The 9,937-nt window shown below is 43.2% G+C and overlaps 1 long non-coding RNA gene across 1 annotated transcript; it reads left to right on the forward strand.

Moving 5' to 3' along the window:
* Positions 1–49: 49 nt before the first annotated feature.
* On the forward strand, positions 50–9,543 carry LOC138915611 (uncharacterized). Its single transcript, XR_011421662.1, has 2 exons — positions 50–173; positions 9,322–9,543. It is a non-coding gene; the product is annotated as an uncharacterized lncRNA (long non-coding RNA).
* The last annotated feature ends 394 nt before the right edge of the window (positions 9,544–9,937 follow it).

Genomic DNA, 9,937 nt, shown 5'->3' on the forward strand with positions numbered 1-9,937 from the left:
CCATTCATGATGCAATGGCCATGGTGACAGACAGCTCATAATGAGTGTCCTCTGCTCTTGGCAGGTCAACATCTCTGCTGCTTCCTGCTTCATCTGCCCTTCAGCTTGTATCTGTTCTTCTACTTAGAAGTCAGAAACTGTGTTTTGCTGCCATGGAATCCATATTGGGGAAGGTCAGTGGAAGAAAGACTACTCAGGGAAGTCAGGGATCAGTAGTTAATGAGTCATCCTACCTTCTAGGTCCAACAGTCCCATTGACTCAGGGTCCAGTCCGTTCCAGCCTACCCTTTTCCATGCCATTCTAAAGGGAGGGCTTCCCTTTCTGTTTTCCTGTCTGACAGACCTTCCTATGATCTGGCAGACTAATTTGTTACTCGTTAGTGATGGATGTGTTACAACTTCTAGAGCACACACTACACCTTAACCTAGGCATCACCAACTCTAACATTTACAGGAGCCAGGCAAGTAATATGAGTGAGCATGGGTAGGGTGGAGATTAGAACTGCAGAAAAGATGTCCCTTCATAAGATGAGTATATGGGTCCAGTGTTGCCAAACTTCCCAATTATTATTATTATTTTTTTTAAGGATTGGCACCTGGGCTAACAACTGTTGCTAATCTTTTTTTTTTTCTTTTTTTCTGCTTTATCTCCCCAAACTTCCCCTGTACACAGTTGTATATCTTAGTTGCCGGTCCTTCTAGTTGTGGGATGTGGGAGGCCGCCTCAATGTGGCCCGACGAGTGGTGCCATGTCCGCACCCAGGATCCAAACCCTGGGCTACCACAGCGGAGCGCGCGAACTTAACCACTCCGCCACGGAGCCGGCCCCTTCCCAATTCTTTAGAGAGTTTGGGAATCTGGATTTTTATGAGATCTCTTAATATTAAATGTTGGGTAATCAATTCAAATATTAAAATAACTCTCGTAGACCAAACAAACAAATTAAAACACACACACACACAATCTGGATCCTCCATGAAAACCAGTTTATTATATCTGCAGGAGCTCAGAAAGAATTAGACTTATGGTAGAAAATATCTTGGCACACCAAACTGTTGTCAGTGGTTACCTTTGGGAGTATGTGGGTACTTTTACATTTTTCTCAGTATACTTTTGTATTGTTTGAATTTTTGCCAGTGAGAATACATTTATGTATTAATTATGTAGTTATTTTAAAAAATCAACAGTCTGAAAAATACAAGACAGACTGGATTTAGGAGTTGGAAGTTTCCAAAATTTAAGAATGACTAGAGAGTTATGTTTAACGTGGCAGATTGATTGCATGAAAGACAGAAACCAAAAGAAAAAAAGGAACTCAGAGGAAGCAGAAGAAAGTCAGGGAGCAGAAAAAAATCAAAAGGACTATCAATTTATGAAACTAGAACAGGATCCTATAAAAATCAGAGAATAAGAAAGAGCTCTTAGAAATTAAAAGTGCAATAATGGAATAACATTCAATAGAAAGTTTAGAAGATGAAGTTGATAATATGTTGTAGAAATAAGGAAATAGAAGATACAGATGTGGAAAGTAGGAGAGAAACAGTTGGAAAATGAGAGGATTGATTCAGGAGTTTCACGTTCAACTGATAGCATCTCCAGAAAGAGAGGACAGAGAAAACTGAGGAAAGGAAATTACCAAAGCAATAATACAAGAAATCCCACGGAATGCCCAAACACAATAAATAACAATCATAAAATAAAACCTCTCATCAAAGCATATCATCATGAAATTGCAGAACAACAGGAATCAAGAGAAGATTCCGGAGAGATTTCCTGAGAGAAGAAATAAGCCACAACAAAGATCAGGAATAGGATGACATCACACTTCTCGAAAACAACACTGGATATGGAAGGAAATGGAACATTTGGGAAAAAATATTACTGAACTGGTATATCTAGCCAAACCAACACCAGTGTGAGGATATAATGAAGACATTTTCAGACATGCAGGGTCTCAAGTTTTTTCTATGTGCTTTTTCTTAAGAATCTACCAGACGATGTATTTTACTAAAATGAGTGAGCAAATCTAAGAGACTTGAGATCAAACCAGAATGGATCCAACACATGAGAGGGAATGAGCAAAGGAAATTCTCAGGATGATAGTAAAGATAGATGGCAGCTGTGCAGCATGCCTGGCACAAAACCAGTACAGAGTAGAGCAAGAGCCTGAAGGACTTCCAGGCAAGTAATATGAGTGAGCATGGGTAGGGTGGAGATTAGAACTGCAGAAAAGATGTCCCTTCATAAGATGAGTATATGGGTCCAGTGTTGCCAAACTTCCCAATTCTTTTTTTTTTTTTTTAAGGATTGGCACCTGGGCTAACAACTGTTGCTAATCTTTTTTTTTTTCCTTTTTTTCTGCTTTATCTCCCCAAACTCCCCCTGTACACAGTTGTATATCTTAGTTGCCGGTCCTTCTAGTTGTGGGATGTGGGAGGTATCTCTAGGGAAAAAATGGAACTGAGAGAGGAGCTCAAATGTATAACATGTGGGATATTTGGGGGATAAATTATTGATAAATACATTAAAAATGGTCAAATGAAAATAAAGTGGTCAAATGAAAAGTAAGGCAATTATTAACTCCAGGAAAAAATTTAAAATGTTCAAGAAAGGCATTCTAGTCATTCGACACCTACATCTCAACTGTAAGCAGTATTTGTGTAGTCATAATACTCAAAACGTGGAACATCACTTTAGCAAAAAATTGTAATGTAACCAACCATTTTGGAAAAATGAAGGCAGATAGTGAATAGTTCATGTGCACATTAGAAGTGGTGGATATTTAATGGAGCTAAAAACTTCTATAGTAGAAAATCAGTTGGGCTGCCTGGTGGCGCAACGGTTAACTTCGCATGTTCTGCTTCTCAGCGGCCCAGGGTTAGACAGTTCGGATCCCGGGTGCAGACATGGCACTGCTTGGCTTGCCATGCTGTGGTAGGCGTCCCACATATAAAAAGTAGAGGAAGATGGGCACGGATGTTAGCTCAGGGTCAGGCTTTCTCAGAAAAAAGAAGAGGACTGGCAGTAGTTAGCGCAGGACTAATCTTCCTCAAAAAAAAAAAAATCAGTAGATAATGCTTAAATTGAAAATCAAGAAATAATATAAGCATTTTAAAAAAGAAACATAGTGGTAAATGTCTGAAAAATCAACTGAAGTATTTTAAAGCCTCTGGTAATTGAGAATTGGGGATGCAGAAGGGGTGAGGGAGGGAAGGGATGTTTTAAAAAACAAACCTTTGGTATTTTTTTTTAAACTTGTCACTGGGGTTTTTTCCAATGTTATGCTAATCCCAACAATACTGGAATGAATAACCTTACACATATGTTATTTTGTTTGTGTGCAGGCATCGCTGTAGGATAAATTTCCAGAGGTCCAAGGGCAAATGTATTTGTATTTTTGATAGACAATGCCTAGCGGCTCTCCACAGGTGTTGTGCCATCTTATTTCCCACCACAGCTGTGTGAGCGTGGTTATCTCCCTGCAGCTTCATCAGAAGAAAGTGTTGTCAGACGTTTGAGTTTTTGTCAGTCTGATGGGCGTCAATCTGACTGTCCTTATCATGAGTAAGGTTGAGAATCTTTTAAGTGTGAAAGAGCCATTTATATTTCTTTTTCTAAGAATGCTCTGATTATGTCCTTTGCCCAGATTTTTATTATTTTTTGATGTTTTTCTTCTTGATTTCTAGGAGCTCTTCATATTTTAGGGAAATTAATACTTTGTATTGTAAATTTTTTTGTTTGTCATTTGTCTTTGCTACTATTTTCTGCTAAGTTTTTGATTGCTATGTAGTCATATTTATCAATATTTTCTTTGATAGATTCTGGATTTTAAGTTATAGTTAGAAAGCCCCTGCTCAAAGGTTATAGAGTAATTCATCTACGTTTTCTTCTAGCAACTTTAAATTTTCTTGTTCTGTTTTAAGTCTTTGATCTATTTAGAATTTGTCCACATGTATTGATTCAGCTTCGTCTTTTCCAGATAGCTACCCAGTTGCCCCAACTCTATGTATTCACTATTTGACTCTCCCATTTAAGTACATATATTACCATGATAAAAAAAAAGTAAATTAAAAAAAAGATAGAGGGGCAGAGAAGCCCTCCAGATGGCCTCAAGTGAAGAGAGAAAGGAGGAAGGGGGAAGGTCATGTCCTTCTTCCCAGCATCTGAGTCCTCGCGCTGTCAGTCAGATGGTCATCTCTGTAGAGATGTCTCACCTGGTGGCTGTTTTGTCAGGAGGGATATTTGGCTGTAATGAGGGGCTCACTGGTGGGATCTGGCCAAGCTCAGACCCTGGAATGGTGAGTTGGATCCCAGACCCTGGGAGGGATGACAGCAGGAGCCACTCCTGGAAATTCCCTGTCGCAGGATGACTCAGCTCTAACTGCCTTCCTGCATGACGGCACTTAGGGTTCCAGTCCCTGGGAGAGAGAACTTGATTGGCCCCACTTGGCCGCTCATCCATCCCCTGTCAGCAGGAGTCCAATCCTAGGATTAGCTGGACACCAGAACCAAGTGGGCGGGGGTGGGGAGGAGCAGTTTCTCCAGTGGAAGAGATGCCAAGCAACAAAACCAAACAAAGTCCCTGCAGCGGCTGTCCACAACATTTGTATAAGTAGTAACAATAAAAATAGCAGTTATTCGCGGACTGCTTCTATAGGCCAGGAACCATGTTAAGTGTTTAATCTCATTTACATCTCTCTCCCCAGCTGTGTGAGGTTGACAGGCGAGGAAACTGAGGCTGAAGAGAGGCTAAGAGACTTCTCTGACAGCTAGTAAATGGCATAACTAGGATACACGCCTGGTTGTGTCTACCCCCACTCAGACTCTGCCTTTTGACCGCTCAGGGGTATTGCCCTATAAGTAGGAATGAATGTTTTCCTCGGCGTAACTCAGCTTCTGTGCCCTGCATCCCTGTCTATTGTCCTCCATGGGCTTTGAACATGGCGGTAGATGATTGTTCTGATACCCAGGGGGCTCCTTCAGGTCTTATTCATTCTGGTGCTTGTTGCCTGCTCTCATGGTAAGCACCTGGTGTCTACAGCACCCCTAAGGGCAAAGCTTTCTCATTCATTCTCTCCTCACAGCCATCTTCGGGCAAGGTCCTTTGGCCTGGGCCAGACAACCCTACCAGGGAACCATCTCCTGCTCTATCTGCAGCCCTCCCTCAGACCCTGAGCCAATGCCTGGACCCTCTTGTGCACCTCAACTCTCTCTTCCCTTGGGATGGGGTCCCTCTCCATCGGGGGTGCTGCATGGGAGACTGAGGGGCAGCCAATGGCCCACTGGTGTTAATAGCCCCACCCTCTAGATAATGAACTACCCCTTCAATAGGGCCCACTCATCTGTGTGCAAACATTTCCTACCCTTCCACCTGCCCTGGGGTCCCTGCCGCCTGCCTGGATGGCTGAATTGGAACTGAGTGCCCCATCAAATCCTCTGGCACCCGCCCTACACTACATCTTTCCTAGCTCCTCCAGCCCCAGGCAGCCCATCAGCAAGGGTCTTCTGAGAGATTTGATGAGACCAGCAGCATGCTGAGCTGAACCCTCTTTGGACACACCCAAGCCTGGAATGTCTTCTCCTTCCAGCTCCCTCCCTTTGTGATTCAGAAACTACAAAATTCTGCTGTTCCCTAGGCTGGGCAGCTCCTGTCGGGTGGGGTCTGGAGCTTGCCTCCAGTTGTAGAAATACAGTGATTGAGTTTGAACACTAAAATTACACATTCAGCATTGCAAAAGTGCTGCTCCTCCAAATGAGATCTTTTCAGGACTGAGTGACTCACTGGTCCTCCCCTTTGGAGGTGCTGTGTTGTACGCACAGGCTGCGTGCAGTGTGTCTCAGAGTGGCACAGAAGCTCCCTCTGAGCATTCATGATGGTCACTTGCAGCTGGAGATGACCACAGGGATGCTTTCTCCTGAGTGATCTAGGGGTGGGAATGCTGGCAGGTCTCGGGGGCTGCAGAGAAACTTCTCTCCCCATCTGTACCCATGAGGGAGCATGATAACAATGACCAGGGTTCACAGGGGACTGGGCTTAGTCATAAGCTGGTCCTAGGCTGGGCTCTGAGGCCGTGCATATCATGGCTCCATTACCTCTCCAAACCATCGCCTGTCCCATTCCACCTTCTCAGCGAGGGCAAGACTGAGGACCCTATTTAAAACATAGCCTGACTCCAGGATTCCAGAGTCCTCTTCCCTGATCCTTTTCCCCCCAGAGCTCTTAAACATGTAGCACACTATAGAATGTACTTATTGTGATTATTGTTTATTTTCTCTGTCTCTCTGCTAGAATTTAACTCCACAAGGGCAGGCAAGGACATGGGCCTGTTTTGTCCAGGATGTATCCCGAGTATCTAGAACGGTGTGGGCACGTAGTAGGGACTCAACAAATATTTGTTAAATGAATGAATGATCCACCCCTAAATGTCTGTGGTAGTTTTAAAATACCTTCACTAATTCTGTGACACTGCTCTCTTCCAAAGCGGAGCTCATACCCTCCTCAGCAGCGAGACCGACTCCCTTCTCTAATGTGACTTCTGAGGCTGAGTCATAAAAAGGACCGCTTTCACCTGGCTCTCTCACAGATCACTCACACTGGGGGAAGTCAGCCACCTTGTAGTGAGGACATTCAAGTAGCCTGAGAGGCCCATGTGGGGAGAAAGTGAGGTCTCCAACGACAGCACTAACCTGCCAGCCATGTAAGAGAGCCATCTTGGAAGCAGCCTTCCAGGGGAGGGCAGCTCCAGCTGACATTATGACTGTAACCTCGTGAGAGACCCCAAGCCAGAGCTGCCCAGCTATGGCACACCTGAATTCCTGACCCACAGATGTCGTGAGAATAATAGATATTCGTTATTGTGTCATCCACTGTGTTTTGGGGGTAATTTGTTATGCAGCAATAGAGAACTAATACAGTTTCAAGGTCACTTAGTACATTTAAAATATGACTTTATATAGCTTATAAATATGACATTAAAATATGACTTAATTTGGCTTTATAAAAACCCGATATATCCCCAACTTTCTAAGAAAGCAATGTTGTATAAAGTGAGCTGTAACTGCTGATATGTAAATGGAGGTTGCATCTGCTTAGTGGAGAGAGAACAAGACTAGGGACACAAAATATAAAAAATTGTCAGGGAGGCCCCAGTCTGGCACTTGTCTTGGGAATGTCATTTTTTTTAATTTATTTTTTATTCTTTTAAAGATTGGCACCTGAGCTAACATCTGTTGCCAATCTTCTTTTTTTTTCTTCTTCTCCCCAAAGCCTGCCAGTACATAGTTGTATATTCTAGTTGTAGGTCCTTCTGGCTCTGCTATGTGGGATGCTGCCTCAGCATGGCTTGATAAGCAGTGCTAGGTCTGCGCCCAGGATGTGAACCAGCAAACCCCAGGCCGCTGAAGTGGAGTGCGCAAGCTTAACCAATTGGCCACGGGCTGGCCCTGGGAATATCATTTTGAGGCAGTGAGTCCCTGGGAGGAGCATGTGTTAGCCAGGAAGACAGTATAAAGACTAGAGCCTTAATCCAGAGGCACGTGCCTGGTGAAAACACTTGGCTGATTCAAGTGCCCATTGTTGGTTTCTTAATGGTACTTGCACATAATGAAGTGCAGGGCCGGGGCCTGCCTGGTGGCTCGCAATCTGGCCTCCACAAATGCTGCAGCTGTTGTTGTCTTCACTTAACGTCGGAGTGACCTTGAATTATATCCCCCAGTGGTGAAACAGCCAGAATAGCACACTGTTGAGGATGTTAATTAACCCCCAGGATACACACGATAGAAATAATAACCGCTTGGAGAGCTGCAGTCTCGAATCCGCATCAGGTCAGTGTGGCTGCCATTGCTCTGCAGCACGTTTCTTTTTAGTGCCATGAATGGCGCCAGATGAGAGGCTCTGGGGGCTTCCGGCCTCCTACCCTCTGTCACGAGGGATCACCAGCCAAGGGTTGATGACTTGATCTGACAGAGGTGGTAGGTCCCCAGAGCCCACTCCTACTCCTGGAGTGTCTGCCTGCTCGGCTCACAGGAGTGCAGCCAAGGCTGGTCTGGGTGGCCATCTGGGTAGCACGATGGAGGAAACTTGGCCCTTCTGAGAATGATCAGATTGCCTTTTGACAGAATGATTGGCAGTTCTCCTTTGGCTGAAATTCTCTTATCTGGGAGTTTCACCAGATTACAGGAAAAAAAAGAGGGGGCTTTAGTCACTGGCTGTTCAGCCTACTCCTTCTATCAGTCTTATTTAAGAATCGAAGAAAAGACACACAAAGGGTGGTGTTTATGAGCTTTGCAGTAAGGAAGTCAATTTCCTGAGACCTTGCTTGCTAGTAGTGATAATAACAATAGTAGATGATGTTTATTGAGCATTTGCTATCTGCCCAGGGCCATGCGAAGCACTATGTGTCTATTTTCCTATTTAGGGACTCATGACTCCCCTATGAGGTAGGTACAATTTTTTAAAATTGAGATATAATTGACATGTACCACTATATTAGTTTCAGGTGTACAACATAATGATTCAATATTTGTATATATTGCAAAATGATTACCACAATAAGTCTAGTTAACATCCATTACCACACACAGTTACAATTTTTTTTCTTGTGATGAGAACTTTTAAGGTCTACTCTCTTAGCAACTTTCAAATATACAATACGGTATTATTAACTATAGTTACCATAAAATACGTTACATCTCATGATTTATTTATTTTATAACCGGAAGTTTGTACCTTTTGACCCCCTTCACCCGTTTCACCCATCCTCACTGAACAGCAGAAGAAGCTGAGGTTTAGAACAGTAATTTGCTCGGTCACATGGCTGAAGCAGGGTCTCACTCCAGGTCTGCCCACTAAAGAACTCACGTCCCTAGGTAATATGTGGTCACTGTCATTAACATTGGTGATTTCTGAGTGTCTGTCTGTTTCCAAGGTTGCTGAACATGTTGCATCTCAAGCCTGTCATACGTAGACAATGCCTGACATCAAGGCAGGAGAAGGAAGAAAACCCAAAAAGCAGGCCCAGCCCTGAGCCACCAAGCTGCAATGGATGTTCATAATGATGACCTTGGGTTATAATGAAAAAGTTAAATTGTGTCCTTTGCTTTAAAAAGTAGAGGGGTGAATAGTATTGTTTTTGAGTGATTTTCCCCCAAATAATTAATATTTTGGGAAAAGTCTTGGTTCTTAAAGGGGAAAACGTCCGTTATCTGGAATATGCAGAACACTGCATTCCCAATACTGTTAGGTACATGAGGTGTCTCTGTACTAACGTTCTGACATACTGGTATGGTCAGGTGAGATGACATAACTTTCCTGTTTTGCAGGATCCCATAAGTGGACCAAGAGAAGAGGAAACTATTCCAGCATGCTATCGCTGGCTCCTCCCAGCTCTGCTTAGAACTCATCATGGGCTGCTCTACGCTTGGCTGTCTGGTTCTTATGAACAGCTATGTCAGTATCCCTACGTTGGAGAAATGATCAAGGAGAGTCTCCCTGGACACCACATCCATACATTGATGATAATAAAAGTATTTAGATTAATGATAGTAACCATTTTGAGTGTCTGCTCTGGGCCAAGGCACTGTGCTAGGCACTTGCATTTATTATTTCCTTTAATCCTCTCAATTACACCACTGGGGTAAGCATTGTTATGCTCATTATACAGATAAGAAAACCAAAGTTTTATTAATTTATTGAGCTCAAGTAAGTTGCTCAAGATTACAGGGAGAGTAAGCAGTTGAGGCACAGATTTGCAGCATCAATGTTTTTCCAAAATCCATATCTTTTTCAGACGATTTCATTGCCTTAGGCCACGATAGGCAGGGAAGATACCCTGGACAGCTGGGGGTCTTCATACATGGAGACAGAATTGAGAACAACTACTGTAAATATAATATTGTAAAGTTAAGTTAATTAATATATCTTTGCTTCCATAACACA

Source organism: Equus caballus, chromosome 9, assembly GCF_041296265.1.
Source record: "Equus caballus isolate H_3958 breed thoroughbred chromosome 9, TB-T2T, whole genome shotgun sequence".
NCBI lineage: Eukaryota > Metazoa > Chordata > Mammalia > Perissodactyla > Equidae > Equus > Equus caballus.